General features: G+C 52.6%; 75 non-coding genes across 75 annotated transcripts; all 75 read right to left on the bottom strand.

Annotated features, from left to right (window-relative positions):
- Positions 1–166: 166 nt before the first annotated feature.
- On the bottom strand, positions 167–285 carry LOC122287838. Its single transcript, XR_006235123.1, has one exon. It is a non-coding gene; the product is annotated as a 5S ribosomal RNA (ribosomal RNA).
- Positions 286–474: 189 nt separating this feature from the next.
- LOC122287032 lies at positions 475–593 on the bottom strand. The gene has a single exon (XR_006234340.1). It is a non-coding gene; the product is annotated as a 5S ribosomal RNA (ribosomal RNA).
- A 178-nt stretch (positions 594–771) lies between these two features.
- Positions 772–890, bottom strand: LOC122283649. The gene has a single exon (XR_006231043.1). It is a non-coding gene; the product is annotated as a 5S ribosomal RNA (ribosomal RNA).
- Positions 891–1,079: 189 nt separating this feature from the next.
- Positions 1,080–1,198, bottom strand: LOC122286999. The gene has a single exon (XR_006234308.1). It is a non-coding gene; the product is annotated as a 5S ribosomal RNA (ribosomal RNA).
- A 178-nt stretch (positions 1,199–1,376) lies between these two features.
- Positions 1,377–1,495, bottom strand: LOC122283648. The gene has a single exon (XR_006231042.1). It is a non-coding gene; the product is annotated as a 5S ribosomal RNA (ribosomal RNA).
- Positions 1,496–1,684: 189 nt separating this feature from the next.
- LOC122283646 lies at positions 1,685–1,803 on the bottom strand. Its single transcript, XR_006231040.1, has one exon. It is a non-coding gene; the product is annotated as a 5S ribosomal RNA (ribosomal RNA).
- Positions 1,804–1,981: 178 nt separating this feature from the next.
- Positions 1,982–2,100, bottom strand: LOC122283645. Its single transcript, XR_006231039.1, has one exon. It is a non-coding gene; the product is annotated as a 5S ribosomal RNA (ribosomal RNA).
- Positions 2,101–2,278: 178 nt separating this feature from the next.
- LOC122287837 lies at positions 2,279–2,397 on the bottom strand. Its single transcript, XR_006235122.1, has one exon. It is a non-coding gene; the product is annotated as a 5S ribosomal RNA (ribosomal RNA).
- Positions 2,398–2,586: 189 nt separating this feature from the next.
- Positions 2,587–2,705, bottom strand: LOC122287031. The gene has a single exon (XR_006234339.1). It is a non-coding gene; the product is annotated as a 5S ribosomal RNA (ribosomal RNA).
- A 178-nt stretch (positions 2,706–2,883) lies between these two features.
- Positions 2,884–3,002, bottom strand: LOC122283644. The gene has a single exon (XR_006231038.1). It is a non-coding gene; the product is annotated as a 5S ribosomal RNA (ribosomal RNA).
- Positions 3,003–3,191: 189 nt separating this feature from the next.
- Positions 3,192–3,310, bottom strand: LOC122283643. The gene has a single exon (XR_006231037.1). It is a non-coding gene; the product is annotated as a 5S ribosomal RNA (ribosomal RNA).
- A 189-nt stretch (positions 3,311–3,499) lies between these two features.
- On the bottom strand, positions 3,500–3,618 carry LOC122286998. The gene has a single exon (XR_006234307.1). It is a non-coding gene; the product is annotated as a 5S ribosomal RNA (ribosomal RNA).
- Positions 3,619–3,796: 178 nt separating this feature from the next.
- LOC122287836 lies at positions 3,797–3,915 on the bottom strand. Its single transcript, XR_006235121.1, has one exon. It is a non-coding gene; the product is annotated as a 5S ribosomal RNA (ribosomal RNA).
- Positions 3,916–4,104: 189 nt separating this feature from the next.
- On the bottom strand, positions 4,105–4,223 carry LOC122283642. The gene has a single exon (XR_006231036.1). It is a non-coding gene; the product is annotated as a 5S ribosomal RNA (ribosomal RNA).
- A 189-nt stretch (positions 4,224–4,412) lies between these two features.
- LOC122283641 lies at positions 4,413–4,531 on the bottom strand. The gene has a single exon (XR_006231035.1). It is a non-coding gene; the product is annotated as a 5S ribosomal RNA (ribosomal RNA).
- Positions 4,532–4,709: 178 nt separating this feature from the next.
- Positions 4,710–4,828, bottom strand: LOC122283640. Its single transcript, XR_006231034.1, has one exon. It is a non-coding gene; the product is annotated as a 5S ribosomal RNA (ribosomal RNA).
- A 189-nt stretch (positions 4,829–5,017) lies between these two features.
- Positions 5,018–5,136, bottom strand: LOC122283639. The gene has a single exon (XR_006231033.1). It is a non-coding gene; the product is annotated as a 5S ribosomal RNA (ribosomal RNA).
- Positions 5,137–5,325: 189 nt separating this feature from the next.
- Positions 5,326–5,444, bottom strand: LOC122287223. Its single transcript, XR_006234525.1, has one exon. It is a non-coding gene; the product is annotated as a 5S ribosomal RNA (ribosomal RNA).
- Positions 5,445–5,633: 189 nt separating this feature from the next.
- Positions 5,634–5,752, bottom strand: LOC122283637. Its single transcript, XR_006231032.1, has one exon. It is a non-coding gene; the product is annotated as a 5S ribosomal RNA (ribosomal RNA).
- A 178-nt stretch (positions 5,753–5,930) lies between these two features.
- LOC122283636 lies at positions 5,931–6,049 on the bottom strand. Its single transcript, XR_006231031.1, has one exon. It is a non-coding gene; the product is annotated as a 5S ribosomal RNA (ribosomal RNA).
- Positions 6,050–6,238: 189 nt separating this feature from the next.
- Positions 6,239–6,357, bottom strand: LOC122283634. Its single transcript, XR_006231029.1, has one exon. It is a non-coding gene; the product is annotated as a 5S ribosomal RNA (ribosomal RNA).
- Positions 6,358–6,546: 189 nt separating this feature from the next.
- On the bottom strand, positions 6,547–6,665 carry LOC122283633. The gene has a single exon (XR_006231028.1). It is a non-coding gene; the product is annotated as a 5S ribosomal RNA (ribosomal RNA).
- A 189-nt stretch (positions 6,666–6,854) lies between these two features.
- On the bottom strand, positions 6,855–6,973 carry LOC122287030. Its single transcript, XR_006234338.1, has one exon. It is a non-coding gene; the product is annotated as a 5S ribosomal RNA (ribosomal RNA).
- Positions 6,974–7,151: 178 nt separating this feature from the next.
- LOC122283632 lies at positions 7,152–7,270 on the bottom strand. Its single transcript, XR_006231027.1, has one exon. It is a non-coding gene; the product is annotated as a 5S ribosomal RNA (ribosomal RNA).
- Positions 7,271–7,459: 189 nt separating this feature from the next.
- LOC122287835 lies at positions 7,460–7,578 on the bottom strand. The gene has a single exon (XR_006235120.1). It is a non-coding gene; the product is annotated as a 5S ribosomal RNA (ribosomal RNA).
- A 189-nt stretch (positions 7,579–7,767) lies between these two features.
- On the bottom strand, positions 7,768–7,886 carry LOC122283631. Its single transcript, XR_006231026.1, has one exon. It is a non-coding gene; the product is annotated as a 5S ribosomal RNA (ribosomal RNA).
- Positions 7,887–8,075: 189 nt separating this feature from the next.
- Positions 8,076–8,194, bottom strand: LOC122283630. The gene has a single exon (XR_006231025.1). It is a non-coding gene; the product is annotated as a 5S ribosomal RNA (ribosomal RNA).
- A 178-nt stretch (positions 8,195–8,372) lies between these two features.
- Positions 8,373–8,491, bottom strand: LOC122283629. The gene has a single exon (XR_006231024.1). It is a non-coding gene; the product is annotated as a 5S ribosomal RNA (ribosomal RNA).
- Positions 8,492–8,680: 189 nt separating this feature from the next.
- On the bottom strand, positions 8,681–8,799 carry LOC122283628. The gene has a single exon (XR_006231023.1). It is a non-coding gene; the product is annotated as a 5S ribosomal RNA (ribosomal RNA).
- A 189-nt stretch (positions 8,800–8,988) lies between these two features.
- LOC122283627 lies at positions 8,989–9,107 on the bottom strand. Its single transcript, XR_006231022.1, has one exon. It is a non-coding gene; the product is annotated as a 5S ribosomal RNA (ribosomal RNA).
- A 189-nt stretch (positions 9,108–9,296) lies between these two features.
- LOC122283626 lies at positions 9,297–9,415 on the bottom strand. The gene has a single exon (XR_006231021.1). It is a non-coding gene; the product is annotated as a 5S ribosomal RNA (ribosomal RNA).
- Positions 9,416–9,593: 178 nt separating this feature from the next.
- Positions 9,594–9,712, bottom strand: LOC122283625. Its single transcript, XR_006231020.1, has one exon. It is a non-coding gene; the product is annotated as a 5S ribosomal RNA (ribosomal RNA).
- Positions 9,713–9,901: 189 nt separating this feature from the next.
- On the bottom strand, positions 9,902–10,020 carry LOC122283623. The gene has a single exon (XR_006231018.1). It is a non-coding gene; the product is annotated as a 5S ribosomal RNA (ribosomal RNA).
- Positions 10,021–10,209: 189 nt separating this feature from the next.
- LOC122283622 lies at positions 10,210–10,328 on the bottom strand. The gene has a single exon (XR_006231017.1). It is a non-coding gene; the product is annotated as a 5S ribosomal RNA (ribosomal RNA).
- Positions 10,329–10,517: 189 nt separating this feature from the next.
- On the bottom strand, positions 10,518–10,636 carry LOC122287029. The gene has a single exon (XR_006234337.1). It is a non-coding gene; the product is annotated as a 5S ribosomal RNA (ribosomal RNA).
- A 189-nt stretch (positions 10,637–10,825) lies between these two features.
- Positions 10,826–10,944, bottom strand: LOC122283621. Its single transcript, XR_006231016.1, has one exon. It is a non-coding gene; the product is annotated as a 5S ribosomal RNA (ribosomal RNA).
- A 189-nt stretch (positions 10,945–11,133) lies between these two features.
- On the bottom strand, positions 11,134–11,252 carry LOC122283620. Its single transcript, XR_006231015.1, has one exon. It is a non-coding gene; the product is annotated as a 5S ribosomal RNA (ribosomal RNA).
- A 189-nt stretch (positions 11,253–11,441) lies between these two features.
- LOC122286997 lies at positions 11,442–11,560 on the bottom strand. Its single transcript, XR_006234306.1, has one exon. It is a non-coding gene; the product is annotated as a 5S ribosomal RNA (ribosomal RNA).
- Positions 11,561–11,738: 178 nt separating this feature from the next.
- Positions 11,739–11,857, bottom strand: LOC122287834. The gene has a single exon (XR_006235119.1). It is a non-coding gene; the product is annotated as a 5S ribosomal RNA (ribosomal RNA).
- Positions 11,858–12,046: 189 nt separating this feature from the next.
- Positions 12,047–12,165, bottom strand: LOC122283613. Its single transcript, XR_006231009.1, has one exon. It is a non-coding gene; the product is annotated as a 5S ribosomal RNA (ribosomal RNA).
- Positions 12,166–12,354: 189 nt separating this feature from the next.
- LOC122283600 lies at positions 12,355–12,473 on the bottom strand. The gene has a single exon (XR_006230997.1). It is a non-coding gene; the product is annotated as a 5S ribosomal RNA (ribosomal RNA).
- A 178-nt stretch (positions 12,474–12,651) lies between these two features.
- Positions 12,652–12,770, bottom strand: LOC122283588. The gene has a single exon (XR_006230986.1). It is a non-coding gene; the product is annotated as a 5S ribosomal RNA (ribosomal RNA).
- A 189-nt stretch (positions 12,771–12,959) lies between these two features.
- LOC122283577 lies at positions 12,960–13,078 on the bottom strand. Its single transcript, XR_006230975.1, has one exon. It is a non-coding gene; the product is annotated as a 5S ribosomal RNA (ribosomal RNA).
- A 189-nt stretch (positions 13,079–13,267) lies between these two features.
- Positions 13,268–13,386, bottom strand: LOC122283565. The gene has a single exon (XR_006230964.1). It is a non-coding gene; the product is annotated as a 5S ribosomal RNA (ribosomal RNA).
- A 189-nt stretch (positions 13,387–13,575) lies between these two features.
- LOC122283554 lies at positions 13,576–13,694 on the bottom strand. Its single transcript, XR_006230953.1, has one exon. It is a non-coding gene; the product is annotated as a 5S ribosomal RNA (ribosomal RNA).
- A 178-nt stretch (positions 13,695–13,872) lies between these two features.
- LOC122283541 lies at positions 13,873–13,991 on the bottom strand. Its single transcript, XR_006230941.1, has one exon. It is a non-coding gene; the product is annotated as a 5S ribosomal RNA (ribosomal RNA).
- Positions 13,992–14,180: 189 nt separating this feature from the next.
- On the bottom strand, positions 14,181–14,299 carry LOC122283529. The gene has a single exon (XR_006230930.1). It is a non-coding gene; the product is annotated as a 5S ribosomal RNA (ribosomal RNA).
- A 189-nt stretch (positions 14,300–14,488) lies between these two features.
- Positions 14,489–14,607, bottom strand: LOC122283518. Its single transcript, XR_006230919.1, has one exon. It is a non-coding gene; the product is annotated as a 5S ribosomal RNA (ribosomal RNA).
- A 189-nt stretch (positions 14,608–14,796) lies between these two features.
- Positions 14,797–14,915, bottom strand: LOC122287045. The gene has a single exon (XR_006234352.1). It is a non-coding gene; the product is annotated as a 5S ribosomal RNA (ribosomal RNA).
- Positions 14,916–15,104: 189 nt separating this feature from the next.
- On the bottom strand, positions 15,105–15,223 carry LOC122283506. The gene has a single exon (XR_006230908.1). It is a non-coding gene; the product is annotated as a 5S ribosomal RNA (ribosomal RNA).
- Positions 15,224–15,401: 178 nt separating this feature from the next.
- Positions 15,402–15,520, bottom strand: LOC122283176. Its single transcript, XR_006230655.1, has one exon. It is a non-coding gene; the product is annotated as a 5S ribosomal RNA (ribosomal RNA).
- A 188-nt stretch (positions 15,521–15,708) lies between these two features.
- LOC122287086 lies at positions 15,709–15,827 on the bottom strand. Its single transcript, XR_006234393.1, has one exon. It is a non-coding gene; the product is annotated as a 5S ribosomal RNA (ribosomal RNA).
- A 189-nt stretch (positions 15,828–16,016) lies between these two features.
- On the bottom strand, positions 16,017–16,135 carry LOC122283495. The gene has a single exon (XR_006230897.1). It is a non-coding gene; the product is annotated as a 5S ribosomal RNA (ribosomal RNA).
- A 189-nt stretch (positions 16,136–16,324) lies between these two features.
- On the bottom strand, positions 16,325–16,443 carry LOC122288413. Its single transcript, XR_006235674.1, has one exon. It is a non-coding gene; the product is annotated as a 5S ribosomal RNA (ribosomal RNA).
- A 189-nt stretch (positions 16,444–16,632) lies between these two features.
- LOC122283483 lies at positions 16,633–16,751 on the bottom strand. Its single transcript, XR_006230886.1, has one exon. It is a non-coding gene; the product is annotated as a 5S ribosomal RNA (ribosomal RNA).
- Positions 16,752–16,940: 189 nt separating this feature from the next.
- LOC122283472 lies at positions 16,941–17,059 on the bottom strand. The gene has a single exon (XR_006230875.1). It is a non-coding gene; the product is annotated as a 5S ribosomal RNA (ribosomal RNA).
- A 178-nt stretch (positions 17,060–17,237) lies between these two features.
- Positions 17,238–17,356, bottom strand: LOC122287833. The gene has a single exon (XR_006235118.1). It is a non-coding gene; the product is annotated as a 5S ribosomal RNA (ribosomal RNA).
- Positions 17,357–17,545: 189 nt separating this feature from the next.
- On the bottom strand, positions 17,546–17,664 carry LOC122283465. Its single transcript, XR_006230869.1, has one exon. It is a non-coding gene; the product is annotated as a 5S ribosomal RNA (ribosomal RNA).
- Positions 17,665–17,853: 189 nt separating this feature from the next.
- On the bottom strand, positions 17,854–17,972 carry LOC122283455. The gene has a single exon (XR_006230868.1). It is a non-coding gene; the product is annotated as a 5S ribosomal RNA (ribosomal RNA).
- Positions 17,973–18,161: 189 nt separating this feature from the next.
- On the bottom strand, positions 18,162–18,280 carry LOC122283444. Its single transcript, XR_006230867.1, has one exon. It is a non-coding gene; the product is annotated as a 5S ribosomal RNA (ribosomal RNA).
- A 178-nt stretch (positions 18,281–18,458) lies between these two features.
- LOC122283269 lies at positions 18,459–18,577 on the bottom strand. Its single transcript, XR_006230743.1, has one exon. It is a non-coding gene; the product is annotated as a 5S ribosomal RNA (ribosomal RNA).
- A 189-nt stretch (positions 18,578–18,766) lies between these two features.
- On the bottom strand, positions 18,767–18,885 carry LOC122283431. Its single transcript, XR_006230865.1, has one exon. It is a non-coding gene; the product is annotated as a 5S ribosomal RNA (ribosomal RNA).
- A 189-nt stretch (positions 18,886–19,074) lies between these two features.
- LOC122283174 lies at positions 19,075–19,193 on the bottom strand. The gene has a single exon (XR_006230654.1). It is a non-coding gene; the product is annotated as a 5S ribosomal RNA (ribosomal RNA).
- A 188-nt stretch (positions 19,194–19,381) lies between these two features.
- LOC122287084 lies at positions 19,382–19,500 on the bottom strand. The gene has a single exon (XR_006234391.1). It is a non-coding gene; the product is annotated as a 5S ribosomal RNA (ribosomal RNA).
- Positions 19,501–19,689: 189 nt separating this feature from the next.
- On the bottom strand, positions 19,690–19,808 carry LOC122283420. The gene has a single exon (XR_006230864.1). It is a non-coding gene; the product is annotated as a 5S ribosomal RNA (ribosomal RNA).
- Positions 19,809–19,997: 189 nt separating this feature from the next.
- On the bottom strand, positions 19,998–20,116 carry LOC122288412. Its single transcript, XR_006235673.1, has one exon. It is a non-coding gene; the product is annotated as a 5S ribosomal RNA (ribosomal RNA).
- A 189-nt stretch (positions 20,117–20,305) lies between these two features.
- Positions 20,306–20,424, bottom strand: LOC122283408. The gene has a single exon (XR_006230863.1). It is a non-coding gene; the product is annotated as a 5S ribosomal RNA (ribosomal RNA).
- Positions 20,425–20,613: 189 nt separating this feature from the next.
- Positions 20,614–20,732, bottom strand: LOC122283396. The gene has a single exon (XR_006230862.1). It is a non-coding gene; the product is annotated as a 5S ribosomal RNA (ribosomal RNA).
- Positions 20,733–20,910: 178 nt separating this feature from the next.
- Positions 20,911–21,029, bottom strand: LOC122287831. The gene has a single exon (XR_006235116.1). It is a non-coding gene; the product is annotated as a 5S ribosomal RNA (ribosomal RNA).
- A 189-nt stretch (positions 21,030–21,218) lies between these two features.
- LOC122288048 lies at positions 21,219–21,337 on the bottom strand. The gene has a single exon (XR_006235325.1). It is a non-coding gene; the product is annotated as a 5S ribosomal RNA (ribosomal RNA).
- A 189-nt stretch (positions 21,338–21,526) lies between these two features.
- Positions 21,527–21,645, bottom strand: LOC122283385. The gene has a single exon (XR_006230859.1). It is a non-coding gene; the product is annotated as a 5S ribosomal RNA (ribosomal RNA).
- A 189-nt stretch (positions 21,646–21,834) lies between these two features.
- LOC122283374 lies at positions 21,835–21,953 on the bottom strand. The gene has a single exon (XR_006230848.1). It is a non-coding gene; the product is annotated as a 5S ribosomal RNA (ribosomal RNA).
- Positions 21,954–22,131: 178 nt separating this feature from the next.
- On the bottom strand, positions 22,132–22,250 carry LOC122283268. The gene has a single exon (XR_006230742.1). It is a non-coding gene; the product is annotated as a 5S ribosomal RNA (ribosomal RNA).
- A 189-nt stretch (positions 22,251–22,439) lies between these two features.
- Positions 22,440–22,558, bottom strand: LOC122283363. Its single transcript, XR_006230837.1, has one exon. It is a non-coding gene; the product is annotated as a 5S ribosomal RNA (ribosomal RNA).
- Positions 22,559–22,747: 189 nt separating this feature from the next.
- LOC122283352 lies at positions 22,748–22,866 on the bottom strand. Its single transcript, XR_006230826.1, has one exon. It is a non-coding gene; the product is annotated as a 5S ribosomal RNA (ribosomal RNA).
- Between the last annotated feature and the right edge of the window lie 94 nt (positions 22,867–22,960).

Genomic DNA, 22,960 nt, shown 5'->3' with positions numbered 1-22,960 from the left:
GCGAAAAACTAATATAATCCTATTACGACCTAGCCGCACCCTGCCTATCCCATGCCAACTGGCGATCTGATTGATAGCGATGGGGTCGGTGCGATTTTCCTAAGAATCCATTGCCCGGTTGTCGTTCCGGTCCATCCGACCGGAGATGCGGTAAAAATAAAAAGGGGGGGTGCAACACGAGGACTTCCCAGGAGGTCACCCATCCTAGTACTACTCTCGCCCAAGCACGCTTAACTGCGGAGTTCTGATGGGATCCGGTGCATTAGTGCTGGTAGGATCGCACCCATCATGCTACCAGCGAAAAACTAATATAATCCTATTACGACCTAGCCGCACCATGCCTATCCCATGCCAACCGGCGATCTGATCGATACCCATTGCTACGCGATGGGGTCGGTGCGATTTTCCTAAGAATCCATTGCCCGGTTGTCGTTCCGGTCCATCCGACCGGAGATGCGGTAAAAATAAAAAGGAGGGGTGCAACACGAGGACTTCCCAGGAGGTCACCCATCCTAGTACTACTCTCGCCCAAGCACGCTTAACTGCGGAGTTCTGATGGGATCCGGTGCATTAGTGCCGGTATGATCGCACCCATCATGCTACCAGCGAAAAACTAATATAATCCTATTACGACCTAGCCGCACCATGCCAACCGGCGATCTGATCGATACCCATTGCTACGCGATGGGGTCGGTGCGATTTTCCTAAGAATCCATTGCCCGGTTGTCGTTCCGGTCCATCCGACCGGAGATGCGGTAAAAATAAAAAGGGGGGGTGCAACACGAGGACTTCCCAGGAGGTCACCCATCCTAGTACTACTCTCGCCCAAGCACGCTTAACTGCGGAGTTCTGATGGGATCCGGTGCATTAGTGCTGGTATGATCGCACCCATCATGCTACCAGCGAAAAACTAATATAATCCTATTACGACCTAGCCGCACCCTGCCTATCTCATGCCAACCGGCGATCTGACCGATACCCATTGCTACGCGATGGGGTCGGTGCGATTTTCCTAAAAATCCATTCCCTGGTTCTCGTTCCGGTCCATCCGACCAGAGATGCGGTAAAAATTAAAAGGGGGGGTGCAACACGAGGACTTCCCAGGAGGTCACCCATCCTAGTACTACTCTCGCCCAAGCACGCTTAACTACGGAGTTCTGATGGGATCCGGTGCATTAGTGCTGGTATGATCGCACCCATCATGCTACCAGCGAAAAACTAATATAATCCTATTACGACCTAGCCGCACCCTGCCTATCCCATGCCAACTGGCGATCTGATTGATAGCGATGGGGTCGGTGCGATTTTCCTAAGAATCCATTGCCCGGTTGTCGTTCCGGTCCATCCGACCGGAGATGCGGTAAAAATAAAAAGGGGGGGTGCAACACGAGGACTTCCCAGGAGGTCACCCATCCTAGTACTACTCTCGCCCAAGCACGCTTAACTGCGGAGTTCTGATGGGATCCGGTGCATTAGTGCTGGTATGATCGCACCCATCATGCTACCAGCGAAAAACTAATATAATCCTATTACGACCTAGCCGCACCCTGCCTATCCCATGCCAACCGGCGATCTGATCGATACCCATTGCTACGCGATGGGGTCGGTGCGATTTTCCTAAGAATCCATTGCCCGGTACTCGTTCCGGTCCATCCGACCGGAGATGCGGTAAAAATAAAAAAGGGGGGTGCAACACGAGGACTTCCCAGGAGGTCACCCATCCTAGTACTACTCTCGCCCAAGCACGCTTAACTGCGGAGTTCTGATGGGATCCGGTGCATTAGTGCTGGTATGATCGCACCCATCATGCTACCAGCGAAAAACTAATATAATCCTATTACGACCTAGCCGCACCCTGCCTATCCCATGCCAACTGGCGATCTGATTGATAGCGATGGGGTCGGTGCGATTTTCCTAAGAATCCATTGCCCGGTTGTCGTTCCGGTCCATCCGACCGGAGATGCGGTAAAAATTAAAAGGGGGGGTGCAACACGAGGACTTCCCAGGAGGTCACCCATCCTAGTACTACTCTCGCCCAAGCACGCTTAACTGCGGAGTTCTGATGGGATCCGGTGCATTAGTGCTGGTATGATCGCACCCATCATGCTACCAGCGAAAAACTAATATAATCCTATTACGACCTAGCCGCACCCTGCCTATCCCATGCCAACTGGCGATCTGATTGATAGCGATGGGGTCGGTGCGATTTTCCTAAGAATCCATTGCCCGGTTGTCGTTCCGGTCCATCCGACCGGAGATGCGGTAAAAATAAAAAGGGGGGGTGCAACACGAGGACTTCCCAGGAGGTCACCCATCCTAGTACTACTCTCGCCCAAGCACGCTTAACTGCGGAGTTCTGATGGGATCCGGTGCATTAGTGCTGGTAGGATCGCACCCATCATGCTACCAGCGAAAAACTAATATAATCCTATTACGACCTAGCCGCACCATGCCTATCCCATGCCAACCGGCGATCTGATCGATACCCATTGCTACGCGATGGGGTCGGTGCGATTTTCCTAAGAATCCATTGCCCGGTTGTCGTTCCGGTCCATCCGACCGGAGATGCGGTAAAAATAAAAAGGAGGGGTGCAACACGAGGACTTCCCAGGAGGTCACCCATCCTAGTACTACTCTCGCCCAAGCACGCTTAACTGCGGAGTTCTGATGGGATCCGGTGCATTAGTGCCGGTATGATCGCACCCATCATGCTACCAGCGAAAAACTAATATAATCCTATTACGACCTAGCCGCACCATGCCAACCGGCGATCTGATCGATACCCATTGCTACGCGATGGGGTCGGTGCGATTTTCCTAAGAATCCATTGCCCGGTTGTCATTCCGGTCCATCCGACCGGAGATGCGGTAAAAATAAAAAGGGGGGGTGCAACACGAGGACTTCCCAGGAGGTCACCCATCCTAGTACTACTCTCGCCCAAGCACGCTTAACTGCGGAGTTCTGATGGGATCCGGTGCATTAGTGCTGGTATGATCGCACCCATCATGCTACCAGCGAAAAACTAATATAATCCTATTACGACCTAGCCGCACCCTGCCTATCTCATGCCAACCGGCGATCTGACCGATACCCATTGCTACGCGATGGGGTCGGTGCGATTTTCCTAAAAATCCATTCCCTGGTTCTCATTCCGGTCCATCCGACCAGAGATGCGGTAAAAATTAAAAGGGGGGGTGCAACACGAGGACTTCCCAGGAGGTCACCCATCCTAGTACTACTCTCGCCCAAGCACGCTTAACTGCGGAGTTCTGATGGGATCCGGTGCATTAGTGCTGGTATGATCGCACCCATCATGCTACCAGCGAAAAACTAATATAATCCTATTACGACCTAGCCGCACCCTGCCTATCTCATGCCAACCGGCGATCTGACCGATACCCATTGCTACGCGATGGGGTCGGTGCGATTTTCCTAAAAATCCATTCCCTGGTTCTCGTTCCGGTCCATCCGACCAGAGATGCGGTAAAAATTAAAAGGGGGGGTGCAACACGAGGACTTCCCAGGAGGTCACCCATCCTAGTACTACTCTCGCCCAAGCACGCTTAACTACGGAGTTCTGATGGGATCCGGTGCATTAGTGCTGGTATGATCGCACCCATCATGCTACCAGCGAAAAACTAATATAATCCTATTACGACCTAGCCGCACCCTGCCTATCCCATGCCAACTGGCGATCTGATTGATAGCGATGGGGTCGGTGCGATTTTCCTACGAATCCATTGCCCGGTTGTCGTTCCGGTCCATCCGACCGGAGATGCGGTAAAAATAAAAAGGGGGGGTGCAACACGAGGACTTCCCAGGAGGTCACCCATCCTAGTACTACTCTCGCCCAAGCACGCTTAACTGCGGAGTTCTGATGGGATCCGGTGCATTAGTGCTGGTAGGATCGCACCCATCATGCTACCAGCGAAAAACTAATATAATCCTATTACGACCTAGCCGCACCATGCCTATCCCATGCCAACCGGCGATCTGATCGATACCCATTGCTACGCGATGGGGTCGGTGCGATTTTCCTAAGAATCCATTGCCCGGTTGTCGTTCCGGTCCATCCGACCGGAGATGCGGTAAAAATAAAAAGGAGGGGTGCAACACGAGGACTTCCCAGGAGGTCACCCATCCTAGTACTACTCTCGCCCAAGCACGCTTAACTGCGGAGTTCTGATGGGATCCGGTGCATTAGTGCTGGTATGATCGCACCCATCATGCTACCAGCGAAAAACTAATATAATCCTATTACGACCTAGCCGCACCATGCCTATCCCATGCCAACCGGCGATCTGATCGATACCCATTGCTACGCGATGGGGTCGGTGCGATTTTCCTAAGAATCCATTGCCCGGTACTCGTTCCGGTCCATCCGACCGGAGATGCGGTAAAAATAAAAACGGGGGGTGCAACACGAGGACTTCCCAGGAGGTCACCCATCCTAGTACTACTCTCGCCCAAGCACGCTTAACTGCGGAGTTCTGATGGGATCCGGTGCATTAGTGCTGGTATGATCGCACCCATCATGCTACCAGCGAAAAACTAATATAATCCTATTACGACCTAGCCGCACCCTGCCTATCCCATGCCAACTGGCGATCTGATTGATAGCGATGGGGTCGGTGCGATTTTCCTAAGAATCCATTGCCCGGTTGTCGTTCCGGTCCATCCGACCGGAGATGCGGTAAAAATAAAAAGGGGGGGTGCAACACGAGGACTTCCCAGGAGGTCACCCATCCTAGTACTACTCTCGCCCAAGCACGCTTAACTGCGGAGTTCTGATGGGATCCGGTGCATTAGTGCTGGTATGATCGCACCCATCATGCTACCAGCGAAAAACTAATATAATCCTATTACGACCTAGCCGCACCATGCCTATCCCATGCCAACCGGCGATCTGATCGATACCCATTGCTACGCGATGGGGTCGGTGCGATTTTCTTAAGAATCCATTGCCCGGTTGTCGTTCCGGTCCATCCGACCGGAGATGCGGTAAAAATAAAAAGGGGGGGTGCAACACGAGGACTTCCCAGGAGGTCACCCATCCTAGTACTACTCTCGCCCAAGCACGCTTAACTGCGGAGTTCTGATGGGATCCGGTGCATTAGTGCTGGTATGATCGCACCCATCATGCTACCAGCGAAAAACTAATATAATCCTATTACGACCTAGCCGCACCATGCCTATCCCATGCCAACCGGCGATCTGATCGATACCCATTGCTACGCGATGGGGTCGGTGCGATTTTCCTAAGAATCCATTGCCCGGTTGTCGTTCCGGTCCATCCGACCGGAGATGCGGTAAAAATAAAAAGGGGGGGTGCAACACGAGGACTTCCCAGGAGGTCGCCCATCCTAGTACTACTCTCGCCCAAGCACGCTTAACTGCGGAGTTCTGATGGGATCCGGTGCATTAGTGCTGGTATGATCGCACCCATCATGCTACCAGCGAAAAACTAATATAATCCTATTACGACCTAGCCGCACCCTGCCTATCCCATGCCAACCGGCGATCTGATCGATACCCATTGCTACGCGATGGGGTCGGTGCGATTTTCCTAAGAATCCATTGCCCGGTACTCGTTCCGGTCCATCCGACCGGAGATGCGGTAAAAATAAAAAAGGGGGGTGCAACACGAGGACTTCCCAGGAGGTCACCCATCCTAGTACTACTCTCGCCCAAGCACGCTTAACTGCGGAGTTCTGATGGGATCCGGTGCATTAGTGCTGGTATGATCGCACCCATCATGCTACCAGCGAAAAACTAATATAATCCTATTACGACCTAGCCGCACCCTGCCTATCCCATGCCAACTGGCGATCTGATTGATAGCGATGGGGTCGGTGCGATTTTCCTAAGAATCCATTGCCCGGTTGTCGTTCCGGTCCATCCGACCGGAGATGCGGTAAAAATAAAAAGGGGGGGTGCAACACGAGGACTTCCCAGGAGGTCACCCATCCTAGTACTACTCTCGCCCAAGCACGCTTAACTGCGGAGTTCTGATGGGATCCGGTGCATTAGTGCTGGTATGATCGCACCCATCATGCTACCAGCGAAAAACTAATATAATCCTATTACGACCTAGCCGCACCATGCCTATCCCATGCCAACCGGCGATCTGATCGATACCCATTGCTACGCGATGGGGTCGGTGCGATTTTCCTAAGAATCCATTGCCCGGTTGTCGTTCCGGTCCATCCGACCGGAGATGCGGTAAAAATAAAAAGGAGGGGTGCAACACGAGGACTTCCCAGGAGGTCACCCATCCTAGTACTACTCTCGCCCAAGCACGCTTAACTGCGGAGTTCTGATGGGATCCGGTGCATTAGTGCTGGTATGATCGCACCCATCATGCTACCAGCGAAAAACTAATATAATCCTATTACGACCTAGCCGCACCATGCCTATCCCATGCCAACCGGCGATCTGATCGATACCCATTGCTACGCGATGGGGTCGGTGCGATTTTCCTAAGAATCCATTGCCCGGTTGTCGTTCCGGTCCATCCGACCGGAGATGCGGTAAAAATAAAAAGGAGGGGTGCAACACGAGGACTTCCCAGGAGGTCACCCATCCTAGTACTACTCTCGCCCAAGCACGCTTAACTGCGGAGTTCTGATGGGATCCGGTGCATTAGTGCTGGTATGATCGCACCCATCATGCTACCAGCGAAAAACTAATATAATCCTATTACGACCTAGCCGCACCATGCCTATCCCATGCCAACCGGCGATCTGATCGATACCCATTGCTACGCGATGGGGTCGGTGCGATTTTCCTAAGAATCCATTGCCCGGTTGTCGTTCCGGTCCATCCGACCGGAGATGCGGTAAAAATAAAAAGGAGGGGTGCAACACGAGGACTTCCCAGGAGGTCACCCATCCTAGTACTACTCTCGCCCAAGCACGCTTAACTGCGGAGTTCTGATGGGATCCGGTGCATTAGTGCCGGTATGATCGCACCCATCATGCTACCAGCGAAAAACTAATATAATCCTATTACGACCTAGCCGCACCATGCCAACCGGCGATCTGATCGATACCCATTGCTACGCGATGGGGTCGGTGCGATTTTCCTAAGAATCCATTGCCCGGTTGTCGTTCCGGTCCATCCGACCGGAGATGCGGTAAAAATAAAAAGGGGGGGTGCAACACGAGGACTTCCCAGGAGGTCACCCATCCTAGTACTACTCTCGCCCAAGCACGCTTAACTGCGGAGTTCTGATGGGATCCGGTGCATTAGTGCTGGTATGATCGCACCCATCATGCTACCAGCGAAAAACTAATATAATCCTATTACGACCTAGCCGCACCCTGCCTATCTCATGCCAACCGGCGATCTGACCGATACCCATTGCTACGCGATGGGGTCGGTGCGATTTTCGTAAGAATCCATTGCCCGGTTGTCGTTCCGGTCCATCCGACCGGAGATGCGGTAAAAATAAAAAGGGGGGGTGCAACACGAGGACTTCCCAGGAGGTCACCCATCCTAGTACTACTCTCGCCCAAGCACGCTTAACTGCGGAGTTCTGATGGGATCCGGTGCATTAGTGCTGGTAGGATCGCACCCATCATGCTACCAGCGAAAAACTAATATAATCCTATTACGACCTAGCCGCACCATGCCTATCCCATGCCAACCGGCGATCTGATCGATACCCATTGCTACGCGATGGGGTCGGTGCGATTTTCCTAAGAATCCATTGCCCGGTTGTCGTTCCGGTCCATCCGACCGGAGATGCGGTAAAAATAAAAAGGAGGGGTGCAACACGAGGACTTCCCAGGAGGTCACCCATCCTAGTACTACTCTCGCCCAAGCACGCTTAACTGCGGAGTTCTGATGGGATCCGGTGCATTAGTGCTGGTATGATCGCACCCATCATGCTACCAGCGAAAAACTAATATAATCCTATTACGACCTAGCCGCACCATGCCTATCCCATGCCAACCGGCGATCTGATCGATACCCATTGCTACGCGATGGGGTCGGTGCGATTTTCCTAAGAATCCATTGCCCGGTACTCGTTCCGGTCCATCCGACCGGAGATGCGGTAAAAATAAAAACGGGGGGTGCAACACGAGGACTTCCCAGGAGGTCACCCATCCTAGTACTACTCTCGCCCAAGCACGCTTAACTGCGGAGTTCTGATGGGATCCGGTGCATTAGTGCTGGTATGATCGCACCCATCATGCTACCAGCGAAAAACTAATATAATCCTATTACGACCTAGCCGCACCCTGCCTATCCCATGCCAACTGGCGATCTGATTGATAGCGATGGGGTCGGTGCGATTTTCCTAAGAATCCATTGCCCGGTTGTCGTTCCGGTCCATCCGACCGGAGATGCGGTAAAAATAAAAAGGGGGGGTGCAACACGAGGACTTCCCAGGAGGTCACCCATCCTAGTACTACTCTCGCCCAAGCACGCTTAACTGCGGAGTTCTGATGGGATCCGGTGCATTAGTGCTGGTATGATCGCACCCATCATGCTACCAGCGAAAAACTAATATAATCCTATTACGACCTAGCCGCACCATGCCTATCCCATGCCAACCGGCGATCTGATCGATACCCATTGCTACGCGATGGGGTCGGTGCGATTTTCTTAAGAATCCATTGCCCGGTTGTCGTTCCGGTCCATCCGACCGGAGATGCGGTAAAAATAAAAAGGGGGGGTGCAACACGAGGACTTCCCAGGAGGTCACCCATCCTAGTACTACTCTCGCCCAAGCACGCTTAACTGCGGAGTTCTGATGGGATCCGGTGCATTAGTGCTGGTATGATCGCACCCATCATGCTACCAGCGAAAAACTAATATAATCCTATTACGACCTAGACGCACCATGCCTATCCCATGCCAACCGGCGATCTGATCGATACCCATTGCTACGCGATGGGGTCGGTGCGATTTTCCTAAGAATCCATTGCCCGGTTGTCGTTCCGGTCCATCCGACCGGAGATGCGGTAAAAATAAAAAGGGGGGGTGCAACACGAGGACTTCCCAGGAGGTCACCCATCCTAGTACTACTCTCGCCCAAGCACGCTTAACTGCGGAGTTCTGATGGGATCCGGTGCATTAGTGCTGGTATGATCGCACCCATCATGCTACCAGCGAAAAACTAATATAATCCTATTACGACCTAGCCGCACCCTGCCTATCCCATGCCAACCGGCGATCTGATCGATACCCATTGCTACGCGATGGGGTCGGTGCGATTTTCCTAAGAATCCATTGCCCGGTACTCGTTCCGGTCCATCCGACCGGAGATGCGGTAAAAATAAAAAAGGGGGGTGCAACACGAGGACTTCCCAGGAGGTCACCCATCCTAGTACTACTCTCGCCCAAGCACGCTTAACTGCGGAGTTCTGATGGGATCCGGTGCATTAGTGCTGGTATGATCGCACCCATCATGCTACCAGCGAAAAACTAATATAATCCTATTACGACCTAGCCGCACCCTGCCTATCCCATGCCAACTGGCGATCTGATTGATAGCGATGGGGTCGGTGCGATTTTCCTAAGAATCCATTGCCCGGTTGTCGTTCCGGTCCATCCGACCGGAGATGCGGTAAAAATAAAAAGGGGGGGTGCAACACGAGGACTTCCCAGGAGGTCACCCATCCTAGTACTACTCTCGCCCAAGCACGCTTAACTGCGGAGTTCTGATGGGATCCGGTGCATTAGTGCTGGTATGATCGCACCCATCATGCTACCAGCGAAAAACTAATATAATCCTATTACGACCTAGCCGCACCATGCCTATCCCATGCCAACCGGCGATCTGATCGATACCCATTGCTACGCGATGGGGTCGGTGCGATTTTCCTAAGAATCCATTGCCCGGTTGTCGTTCCGGTCCATCCGACCGGAGATGCGGTAAAAATAAAAAGGAGGGGTGCAACACGAGGACTTCCCAGGAGGTCACCCATCCTAGTACTACTCTCGCCCAAGCACGCTTAACTGCGGAGTTCTGATGGGATCCGGTGCATTAGTGCTGGTATGATCGCACCCATCATGCTACCAGCGAAAAACTAATATAATCCTATTACGACCTAGCCGCACCATGCCTATCCCATGCCAACCGGCGATCTGATCGATACCCATTGCTACGCGATGGGGTCGGTGCGATTTTCCTAAGAATCCATTGCCCGGTTGTCGTTCCGGTCCATCCGACCGGAGATGCGGTAAAAATAAAAAGGAGGGGTGCAACACGAGGACTTCCCAGGAGGTCACCCATCCTAGTACTACTCTCGCCCAAGCACGCTTAACTGCGGAGTTCTGATGGGATCCGGTGCATTAGTGCTGGTATGATCGCACCCATCATGCTACCAGCGAAAAACTAATATAATCCTATTACGACCTAGCCGCACCATGCCTATCCCATGCCAACCGGCGATCTGATCGATACCCATTGCTACGCGATGGGGTCGGTGCGATTTTCCTAAGAATCCATTGCCCGGTTGTCGTTCCGGTCCATCCGACCGGAGATGCGGTAAAAATAAAAAGGAGGGGTGCAACACGAGGACTTCCCAGGAGGTCACCCATCCTAGTACTACTCTCGCCCAAGCACGCTTAACTGCGGAGTTCTGATGGGATCCGGTGCATTAGTGCCGGTATGATCGCACCCATCATGCTACCAGCGAAAAACTAATATAATCCTATTACGACCTAGCCGCACCATGCCTATCCCATGCCAACCGGCGATCTGATCGATACCCATTGCTACGCGATGGGGTCGGTGCGATTTTCCTAAGAATCCATTGCCCGGTTGTCGTTCCGGTCCATCCGACCGGAGATGCGGTAAAAATAAAAAGGGGGGGTGCAACACGAGGACTTCCCAGGAGGTCACCCATCCTAGTACTACTCTCGCCCAAGCACGCTTAACTGCGGAGTTCTGATGGGATCCGGTGCATTAGTGCTGGTATGATCGCACCCATCATGCTACCAGCGAAAAACTAATATAATCCTATTACGACCTAGCCGCACCCTGCCTATCTCATGCCAACCGGCGATCTGACCGATACCCATTGCTACGCGATGGGGTCGGTGCGATTTTCCTAAAAATCCATTCCCTGGTTCTCATTCCGGTCCATCCGACCAGAGATGCGGTAAAAATTAAAAGGGGGGGTGCAACACGAGGACTTCCCAGGAGGTCACCCATCCTAGTACTACTCTCGCCCAAGCACGCTTAACTGCGGAGTTCTGATGGGATCCGGTGCATTAGTGCTGGTATGATCGCACCCATCATGCTACCAGCGAAAAACTAATATAATCCTATTACGACCTAGCCGCACCCTGCCTATCTCATGCCAACCGGCGATCTGACCGATACCCATTGCTACGCGATGGGGTCGGTGCGATTTTCCTAAAAATCCATTCCCTGGTTCTCGTTCCGGTCCATCCGACCAGAGATGCGGTAAAAATTAAAAGGGGGGGTGCAACACGAGGACTTCCCAGGAGGTCACCCATCCTAGTACTACTCTCGCCCAAGCACGCTTAACTACGGAGTTCTGATGGGATCCGGTGCATTAGTGCTGGTATGATCGCACCCATCATGCTACCAGCGAAAAACTAATATAATCCTATTACGACCTAGCCGCACCCTGCCTATCCCATGCCAACTGGCGATCTGATTGATAGCGATGGGGTCGGTGCGATTTTCCTAAGAATCCATTGCCCGGTTGTCGTTCCGGTCCATCCGACCGGAGATGCGGTAAAAATAAAAAGGGGGGGTGCAACACGAGGACTTCCCAGGAGGTCACCCATCCTAGTACTACTCTCGCCCAAGCACGCTTAACTGCGGAGTTCTGATGGGATCCGGTGCATTAGTGCTGGTAGGATCGCACCCATCATGCTACCAGCGAAAAACTAATATAATCCTATTACGACCTAGCCGCACCATGCCTATCCCATGCCAACCGGCGATCTGATCGATACCCATCGCTACGCGATGGGGTCGGTGCGATTTTCCTAAGAATCCATTGCCCGGTTGTCGTTCCGGTCCATCCGACCGGAGATGCGGTAAAAATAAAAAGGAGGGGTGCAACACGAGGACTTCCCAGGAGGTCACCCATCCTAGTACTACTCTCGCCCAAGCACGCTTAACTGCGGAGTTCTGATGGGATCCGGTGCATTAGTGCTGGTATGATCGCACCCATCATGCTACCAGCGAAAAACTAATATAATCCTATTACGACCTAGCCGCACCATGCCTATCCCATGCCAACCGGCGATCTGATCGATACCCATTGCTACGCGATGGGGTCGGTGCGATTTTCCTAAGAATCCATTGCCCGGTACTCGTTCCGGTCCATCCGACCGGAGATGCGGTAAAAATAAAAACGGGGGGTGCAACACGAGGACTTCCCAGGAGGTCACCCATCCTAGTACTACTCTCGCCCAAGCACGCTTAACTGCGGAGTTCTGATGGGATCCGGTGCATTAGTGCTGGTATGATCGCACCCATCATGCTACCAGCGAAAAACTAATATAATCCTATTACGACCTAGCCGCACCCTGCCTATCCCATGCCAACTGGCGATCTGATTGATAGCGATGGGGTCGGTGCGATTTTCCTAAGAATCCATTGCCCGGTTGTCGTTCCGGTCCATCCGACCGGAGATGCGGTAAAAATAAAAAGGGGGGGTGCAACACGAGGACTTCCCAGGAGGTCACCCATCCTAGTACTACTCTCGCCCAAGCACGCTTAACTGCGGAGTTCTGATGGGATCCGGTGCATTAGTGCTGGTATGATCGCACCCATCATGCTACCAGCGAAAAACTAATATAATCCTATTACGACCTAGCCGCACCATGCCTATCCCATGCCAACCGGCGATCTGATCGATACCCATTGCTACGCGATGGGGTCGGTGCGATTTTCTTAAGAATCCATTGCCCGGTTGTCGTTCCGGTCCATCCGACCGGAGATGCGGTAAAAATAAAAAGGGGGGGTGCAACACGAGGACTTCCCAGGAGGTCACCCATCCTAGTACTACTCTCGCCCAAGCACGCTTAACTGCGGAGTTCTGATGGGATCCGGTGCATTAGTGCTGGTATGATCGCACCCATCATGCTACCAGCGAAAAACTAATATAATCCTATTACGACCTAGCCGCACCATGCCTATCCCATGCCAACCGGCGATCTGATCGATACCCATTGCTACGCGATGGGGTCGGTGCGATTTTCCTAAGAATCCATTGCCCGGTTGTCGTTCCGGTCCATCCGACCGGAGATGCGGTAAAAATAAAAAGGGGGGGTGCAACACGAGGACTTCCCAGGAGGTCACCCATCCTAGTACTACTCTCGCCCAAGCACGCTTAACTGCGGAGTTCTGATGGGATCCGGTGCATTAGTGCTGGTATGATCGCACCCATCATGCTACCAGCGAAAAACTAATATAATCCTATTACGACCTAGCCGCACCCTGCCTATCCCATGCCAACCGGCGATCTGATCGATACCCATTGCTACGCGATGGGGTCGGTGCGATTTTCCTAAGAATCCATTGCCCGGTACTCGTTCCGGTCCATCCGACCGGAGATGCGGTAAAAATAAAAAAGGGGGGTGCAACACGAGGACTTCCCAGGAGGTCACCCATCCTAGTACTACTCTCGCCCAAGCACGCTTAACTGCGGAGTTCTGATGGGATCCGGTGCATTAGTGCTGGTATGATCGCACCCATCATGCTACCAGCGAAAAACTAATATAATCCTATTACGACCTAGCCGCACCCTGCCTATCCCATGCCAACTGGCGATCTGATTGATAGCGATGGGGTCGGTGCGATTTTCCTAAGAATCCATTGCCCGGTTGTCGTTCCGGTCCATCCGACCGGAGATGCGGTAAAAATAAAAAGGGGGGGTGCAACACGAGGACTTCCCAGGAGGTCACCCATCCTAGTACTACTCTCGCCCAAGCACGCTTAACTGCGGAGTTCTGATGGGATCCGGTGCATTAGTGCTGGTATGATCGCACCCATCATGCTACCAGCGAAAAACTAATATAATCCTATTACGACCTAGCCGCACCATGCCTATCCCATGCCAACCGGCGATCTGATCGATACCCATTGCTACGCGATGGGGTCGGTGCGATTTTCCTAAGAATCCATTGCCCGGTTGTCGTTCCGGTCCATCCGACCGGAGATGCGGTAAAAATAAAAAGGAGGGGTGCAACACGAGGACTTCCCAGGAGGTCACCCATCCTAGTACTACTCTCGCCCAAGCACGCTTAACTGCGGAGTTCTGATGGGATCCGGTGCATTAGTGCTGGTATGATCGCACCCATCATGCTACCAGCGAAAAACTAATATAATCCTATTACGACCTAGCCGCACCATGCCTATCCCATGCCAACCGGCGATCTGATCGATACCCATTGCTACGCGATGGGGTCGGTGCGATTTTCCTAAGAATCCATTGCCCGGTTGTCGTTCCGGTCCATCCGACCGGAGATGCGGTAAAAATAAAAAGGAGGGGTGCAACACGAGGACTTCCCAGGAGGTCACCCATCCTAGTACTACTCTCGCCCAAGCACGCTTAACTGCGGAGTTCTGATGGGATCCGGTGCATTAGTGCTGGTATGATCGCACCCATCATGCTACCAGCGAAAAACTAATATAATCCTATTACGACCTAGCCGCACCATGCCTATCCCATGCCAACCGGCGATCTGATCGATACCCATTGCTACGCGATGGGGTCGGTGCGATTTTCCTAAGAATCCATTGCCCGGTACTCGTTCCGGTCCATCCGACCGGAGATGCGGTAAAAATAAAAAAGGGGGGTGCAACACGAGGACTTCCCAGGAGGTCACCCATCCTAGTACTACTCTCGCCCAAGCACGCTTAACTGCGGAGTTCTGATGGGATCCGGTGCATTAGTGCTGGTATGGTCGCACCCATCATGCTACCAGCGAAAAACTAATATAATCCTATTACGACCTAGCTGCACCCTGCCTATCTCATGCCAACCGGCGATCTGACCGATACCCATTGCTACGCGATGGGGTCGGTGCGATTTTCCTAAAAATCCATTCCCTGGTTCTCGTTCCGGTCCATCCGACCAGAGATGCGGTAAAAATTAAAAGGGGGGGTGCAACACGAGGACTTCCCAGGAGGTCACCCATCCTAGTACTACTCTCGCCCAAGCACGCTTAACTGCGGAGTTCTGATGGGATCCGGTGCATTAGTGCTGGTATGATCGCACCCATCATGCTACCAGCGAAAAACTAATATAATCCTATTACGACCTAGCCGCACCCTGCCTATCCCATGCCAACTGGCGATCTGATTGATAGCGATGGGGTCGGTGCGATTTTCCTAAGAATCCATTGCCCGGTTGTCGTTCCGGTCCATCCGACCGGAGATGCGGTAAAAATAAAAAGGGGGGGTGCAACACGAGGACTTCCCAGGAGGTCACCCATCCTAGTACTACTCTCGCACAAGCACGCTTAACTGCGGAGTTCTGATGCGATCCGGTGCATTAGTGCTGGTATGATCGCACCCATCATGCTACCAGCGAAAAACTAATATAATCCTATTACGACCTAGCCGCACCATGCCTATCCCATGCCAACCGGCGATCTGATCGATACCCATTGCTACGCGATGGGGTCGGTGCGATTTTCCTAAGAATCCATTGCCCGGTTGTCGTTCCGGTCCATCCGACCGGAGATGCGGTAAAAATAAAAAGAAGGGTGCAACACGAGGACTTCCCAGGAGGTCACCCATCCTAGTACTACTCTCGCCCAAGCACGCTTAACTGCGGAGTTCTGATGGGATCCGGTGCATTAGTGCTGGTATGATCGCACCCATCATGCTACCAGCGAAAAACTAATATAATCCTATTACGACCTAGCCGCACCATGCCTATCCCATGCCAACCGGCGATCTGATCGATACCCATTGCTACGCGATGGGGTCGGTGCGATTTTCCTAAGAATCCATTGCCCGGTTGTCGTTCCGGTCCATCCGACCGGAGATGCGGTAAAAATAAAAAGGGGGGGTGCAACACGAGGACTTCCCAGGAGGTCACCCATCCTAGTACTACTCTCGCCCAAGCACGCTTAACTGCGGAGTTCTGATGGGATCCGGTGCATTAGTGCTGGTATGATCGCACCCATCATGCTACCAGCGAAAAACTAATATAATCCTATTACGACCTAGCCGCACCCTGCCTATCCCATGCCAACCGGCGATCTGATCGATACTGATTGCTACGCGATGGGGTCGGTGCGATTTTCCTAAGAATCCATTACCCGGTACTCGTTCCGGTCCATCCGACCGGAGATGCGGTAAAAATAAAAACGGGGGGTGCAACACGAGGACTTCCCAGGAGGTCACCCATCCTAGTACTACTCTCGCCCAAGCACGCTTAACTGCGGAGTTCTGATGGGATCCGGAGCATTAGTGCTGGTAGGATCGCACCCATCATGCTACCAGCGAAAAACTAATATAATCCTATTACGACCTAGCCGCACCATGCCTATCCCATGCCAACCGGCGATCTGATCGATACCCATTGCTACGCGATGGGGTCGGTGCGATTTTCCTAAGAATCCATTACCCGGTACTCGTTCCGGTCCATCCGACCGGAGATGCGGTAAAAATAAAAACGGGGGGTGCAACACGAGGACTTCCCAGGAGGTCACCCATCCTAGTACTACTCTCGCCCAAGCACGCTTAACTGCGGAGTTCTGATGGGATCCGGTGCATTAGTGCTGGTATGATCGCACCCATCATGCTACCAGCGAAAAACTAATATAATCCAATTACGACCTAGCCGCACCCTGCCTATCCCATGCCAACCGGCGATCTGATCGATACCCATTGCTACGCGATGGGGTCGGTGCGATTTTCCTAAGAATCCATTACCCGGTACTCGTTCCGGTCCATCCGACCGGAGATGCGGTAAAAATAAAAACGGGGGGTGCAACACGAGGACTTCCCAGGAGGTCACCCATCCTAGTACTACTCTCGCCCAAGCACGCTTAACTGCGGAGTTCTGATGGGATCCGGTGCATTAGTGCTGGTATGATCGCACCCATCATGCTACCAGCGAAAAACTAATATAATCCTATTACGACCTAGCCGCACCCTGCCTATCCCATGCCAACTGGCGATCTGATTGATAGCGATGGGGTCGGTGCGATTTTCCTAAGAATCCATTGCCCGGTTGTCGTTCCGGTCCATCCGACCGGAGATGCGGTAAAAATAAAAAGGGGGGGTGCAACACGAGGACTTCCCAGGAGGTCACCCATCCTAGTACTACTCTCGCCCAAGCACGCTTAACTGCGGAGTTCTGATGGGATCCGGTGCATTAGTGCTGGTAGGATCGCACCCATCATGCTACCAGCGAAAAACTAATATAATCCTATTACGACCTAGCCGCACCATGCCTATCCCATGCCAACCGGCGATCTGATCGATACCCATTGCTACGCGATGGGGTCGGTGCGATTTTCCTAAGAATCCATTGCCCGGTTGTCGTTCCGGTCCATCCGACCGGAGATGCGGTAAAAATAAAAAGAAGGGGTGCAACACGAGGACTTCCCAGGAGGTCACCCATCCTAGTACTACTCTCGCCCAAGCACGCTTAACTGCGGAGTTCTGATGGGATCCGGTGCATTAGTGCTGGTATGATCGCACCCATCATGCTACCAGCGAAAAACTAATATAATCCTATTACGACCTAGCCGCACCCTGCCTATCCCATGCCAACCGGCGATCTGATCGATACCCATTGCTACGCGATGGGGTCGGTGCGATTTTCCTAAGAATCCATTGCCCGGTTGTCGTTCCGGTCCATCCGACCGGAGATGCGGTAAAAATAAAAAGGGGGGGTGCAACACGAGGACTTCCCAGGAGGTCACCCATCCTAGTACTACTCTCGCCCAAGCACGCTTAACTGCGGAGTTCTGATGGGATCCGGTGCATTAGTGCTGGTATGATCGCACCCATCATGCTACCAGCGAAAAACTAATATAATCCTATTACGACCTAGCCGCACCCTGCCTATCTCATGCCAACCGGCGATCTGACCGATACCCATTGCTACGCGATGGGGTCGGTGCGATTTTCCTAAGAATCCATTCCCTGGTTCTCGTTCCGGTCCATCCGACCAGAGATGCGGTAAAAATTAAAAGGGGGGGTGCAACACGAGGACTTCCCAGGAGGTCACCCATCCTAGTACTACTCTCGCCCAAGCACGCTTAACTGCGGAGTTCTGATGGGATCCGGTGCATTAGTGCTGGTATGATCGCACCCATCATGCTACCAGCGAAAAACTAATATAATCCTATTACGACCTAGCCGCACCCTGCCTATCCCATGCCAACTGGCGATCTGATTGATAGCGATGGGGTCGGTGCGATTTTCCTAAGAATCCATTGCCCGGTTGTCGTTCCGGTCCATCCGACCGGAGATGCGGTAAAAATAAAAAGGGGGGGTGCAACACGAGGACTTCCCAGGAGGTCACCCATCCTAGTACTACTCTCGCCGAAGCACGCTTAACTGCGGATTTCTGATGGGATTCGGTGCATTAGTGCTGGTATGATCGCACCCATCATGCTACCAGCGAAAAACTAATATAATCCTATTACGACCTAGCCGCACCATGCCTATCCCATGCCAACCGGCGATCTGATCGATACCCATTGCTACGCGATGGGGTCGGTGCGATTTTCCTAAGAATCCAGTGCCCGGTTGTTGTTCCGGTCCATCCGACCGGAGATGCGGTAAAAATAAAAAGGGGGGGTGCAACACGAGGACTTCCCAGGAGGTCACCCATCCTAGTACTACTCTCGCCCAAGCACGCTTAACTGCGGAGTTCTGATGGGATCCGGTGCATTAGTGCTGGTATGATCGCACCCATCATGCTACCAGCGAAAAACTAATATAATCCTATTACGACCTAGCCGCACCATGCCTATCCCATGCCAACCGGCGATCTGATCGATACCCATTGCTACGCGATGGGGTCGGTGCGATTTTCCTAAGAATCCATTGCCCGGTTGTTGTTCCGGTCCATCCGACCGGAGATGCGGTAAAAATAAAAAGGGGGGGTGCAACACGAGGACTTCCCAGGAGGTCACCCATCCTAGTACTACTCTCGCACAAGCACGCTTAACTGCGGAGTTCTGATGCGATCCGGTGCATTAGTGCTGGTATGATCGCACCCATCATGCTACCAGCGAAAAACTAATATAATCCTATTACGACCTAGCCGCACCATGCCTATCCCATGCCAACCGGCGATCTGATCGATACCCATTGCTACGCGATGGGGTCGGTGCGATTTTCCTAAGAATCCATTGCCCGGTTGTCGTTCCGGTCCATCCGACCGGAGATGCGGTAAAAATAAAAAGAAGGGTGCAACACGAGGACTTCCCAGGAGGTCACCCATCCTAGTACTACTCTCGCCCAAGCACGCTTAACTGCGGAGTTCTGATGGGATCCGGTGCATTAGTGCTGGTATGATCGCACCCATCATGCTACCAGCGAAAAACTAATATAATCCTATTACGACCTAGCCGCACCATGCCTATCCCATGCCAACCGGCGATCTGATCGATACCCATTGCTACGCGATGGGGTCGGTGCGATTTTCCTAAGAATCCATTGCCCGGTTGTCGTTCCGGTCCATCCGACCGGAGATGCGGTAAAAATAAAAAGGGGGGGTGCAACACGAGGACTTCCCAGGAGGTCACCCATCCTAGTACTACTCTCGCCCAAGCACGCTTAACTGCGGAGTTCTGATGGGATCCGGTGCATTAGTGCTGGTATGATCGCACCCATCATGCTACCAGCGAAAAACTAATATAATCCTATTACGACCTAGCCGCACCCTGCCTATCCCATGCCAACCGGCGATCTGATCGATACCGATTGCTACGCGATGGGGTCGGTGCGATTTTCCTAAGAATCCATTACCCGGTACTCGTTCCGGTCCATCCGACCGGAGATGCGGTAAAAATAAAAAGGGGGGGTGCAACACGAGGACTTCCCAGGAGGTCACCCATCCTAGTACTACTCTCGCCCAAGCACGCTTAACTGCGGAGTTCTGATGGGATCCGGAGCATTAGTGCTGGTAGGATCGCACCCATCATGCTACCAGCGAAAAACTAATATAATCCTATTACGACCTAGCCGCACCATGCCTATCCCATGCCAACCGGCGATCTGATCGATACCCATTGCTACGCGATGGGGTCGGTGCGATTTTCCTAAGAATCCATTACCCGGTACTCGTTCCGGTCCATCCGACCGGAGATGCGGTAAAAATAAAAACGGGGGGTGCAACACGAGGACTTCCCAGGAGGTCACCCATCCTAGTACTACTCTCGCCCAAGCACGCTTAACTGCGGAGTTCTGATGGGATCCGGTGCATTAGTGCTGGTATGATCGCACCCATCATGCTACCAGCGAAAAACTAATATAATCCAATTACGACCTAGCCGCACCCTGCCTATCCCATGCCAACCGGCGATCTGATCGATACCCATTGCTACGCGATGGGGTCGGTGCGATTTTCCTAAGAATCCATTACCCGGTACTCGTTCCGGTCCATCCGACCGGAGATGCGGTAAAAATAAAAACGGGGGGTGCAACACGAGGACTTCCCAGGAGGTCACCCATCCTAGTACTACTCTCGCCCAAGCACGCTTAACTGCGGAGTTCTGATGGGATCCGGTGCATTAGTGCTGGTATGATCGCACCCATCATGCTACCAGCGAAAAACTAATATAATCCTATTACGACCTAGCCGCACCCTGCCTATCCCATGCCAACTGGCGATCTGATTGATAGCGATGGGGTCGGTGCGATTTTCCTAAGAATCCATTGCCCGGTTGTCGTTCCGGTCCATCCGACCGGAGATGCGGTAAAAATAAAAAGGGGGGGTGCAACACGAGGACTTCCCAGGAGGTCACCCATCCTAGTACTACTCTCGCCCAAGCACGCTTAACTGCGGAGTTCTGATGGGATCCGGTGCATTAGTGCTGGTAGGATCGCACCCATCATGCTACCAGCGAAAAACTAATATAATCCTATTACGACCTAGCCGCACCATGCCTATCCCATGCCAACCGGCGATCTGATCGATACCCATTGCTACGCGATGGGGTCGGTGCGATTTTCCTAAGAATCCATTGCCCGGTTGTCGTTCCGGTCCATCCGACCGGAGATGCGGTAAAAATAAAAAGGAGGGGTGCAACACGAGGACTTCCCAGGAGGTCACCCATCCTAGTACTACTCTCGCCCAAGCATGCTTAACTGCGGAGTTCTGATGGGATCCGGTGCATTAGTGCTGGTATGATCGCACCCATCATGCTACCAGCGAAAAACTAATATAATCCTATTACGACCTAGCCGCACCCTGCCTATCCCATGCCAACCGGCGATCTGATCGATACCCATTGCTACGCGATGGGGTCGGTGCGATTTTCCTAAGAATCCATTGCCCGGTTGTCGTTCCGGTCCATCCGACCGGAGATGCGGTAAAAATAAAAAGGGGGGGTGCAACACGAGGACTTCCCAGGAGGTCACCCATCCTAGTACTACTCTCGCCCAAGCACGCTTAACTGCGGAGTTCTGATGGGATCCGGTGCATTAGTGCTGGTATGATCGCACCCATCATGCTACCAGCGAAAAACTAATATAATCCTATTACGACCTAGCCGCACCCTGCCTATCTCATGCCAACCGGCGATCTGACCGATACCCATTGCTACGCGATGGGGTCGGTGCGATTTTCCTAAGAATCCATTCCCTGGTTCTCGTTCCGGTCCATCCGACCAGAGATGCGGTAAAAATTAAAAGGGGGGGTGCAACACGAGGACTTCCCAGGAGGTCACCCATCCTAGTACTACTCTCGCCCAAGCACGCTTAACTGCGGAGTTCTGATGGGATCCGGTGCATTAGTGCTGGTATGATCGCACCCATCATGCTACCAGCGAAAAACTAATATAATCCTATTACGACCTAGCCGCACCCTGCCTATCCCATGCCAACTGGCGATCTGATTGATAGCGATGGGGTCGGTGCGATTTTCCTAAGAATCCATTGCCCGGTTGTCGTTCCGGTCCATCCGACCGGAGATGCGGTAAAAATAAAAAGGGGGGGTGCAACACGAGGACTTCCCAGGAGGTCACCCATCCTAGTACTACTCTCGCCGAAGCACGCTTAACTGCGGATTTCTGATGGGATTCGGTGCATTAGTGCTGGTATGATCGCACCCATCATGCTACCAGCGAAAAACTAATATAATCCTATTACGACCTAGCCGCACCATGCCTATCCCATGCCAACCGGCGATCTGATCGATACCCATTGCTACGCGATGGGGTCGGTGCGATTTTCCTAAGAATCCAGTGCCCGGTTGTTGTTCCGGTCCATCCGACCGGAGATGCGGTAAAAATAAAAAGGGGGGGTGCAACACGAGGACTTCCCAGGAGGTCACCCATCCTAGTACTACTCTCGCCCAAGCACGCTTAACTGCGGAGTTCTGATGGGATCCGGTGCATTAGTGCTGGTATGATCGCACCCATCATGCTACCAGCGAAAAACTAATATAATCCTATTACGACCTAGCCGCACCATGCCTATCCCATGCCAACCGGCGATCTGATCGATACCCATTGCTACGCGATGGGGTCGGTGCGATTTTCCTAAGAATCCATTGCCCGGTTGTTGTTCCGGTCCATCCGACCGGAGATGCGGTAAAAATAAAAAGGGGGGGTGCAACACGAGGACTTCCCAGGAGGTCACCCATCCTAGTACTACTCTCGCCCAAGCACGCTTAACTGCGGAGTTCTGATGGGATCCGGTGCATTAGTGCTGGTATGATCGCACCCATCATGCTACCAGCGAAAAACTAATATAATCCTATTACGGCCTAGCCGCACCATGCCTATCCCATGCCAACCGGCGATCTGATCGATACCCATT

This window comes from Carya illinoinensis, chromosome 11, assembly GCF_018687715.1.
Source record: "Carya illinoinensis cultivar Pawnee chromosome 11, C.illinoinensisPawnee_v1, whole genome shotgun sequence".
In the NCBI taxonomy this organism is placed as follows: Eukaryota; Viridiplantae; Streptophyta; class Magnoliopsida; order Fagales; family Juglandaceae; genus Carya; species Carya illinoinensis.
The sequence above is the reverse complement of the archived record's forward strand: the minus strand, read 5'-3'. Positions and strand labels throughout refer to the sequence as shown.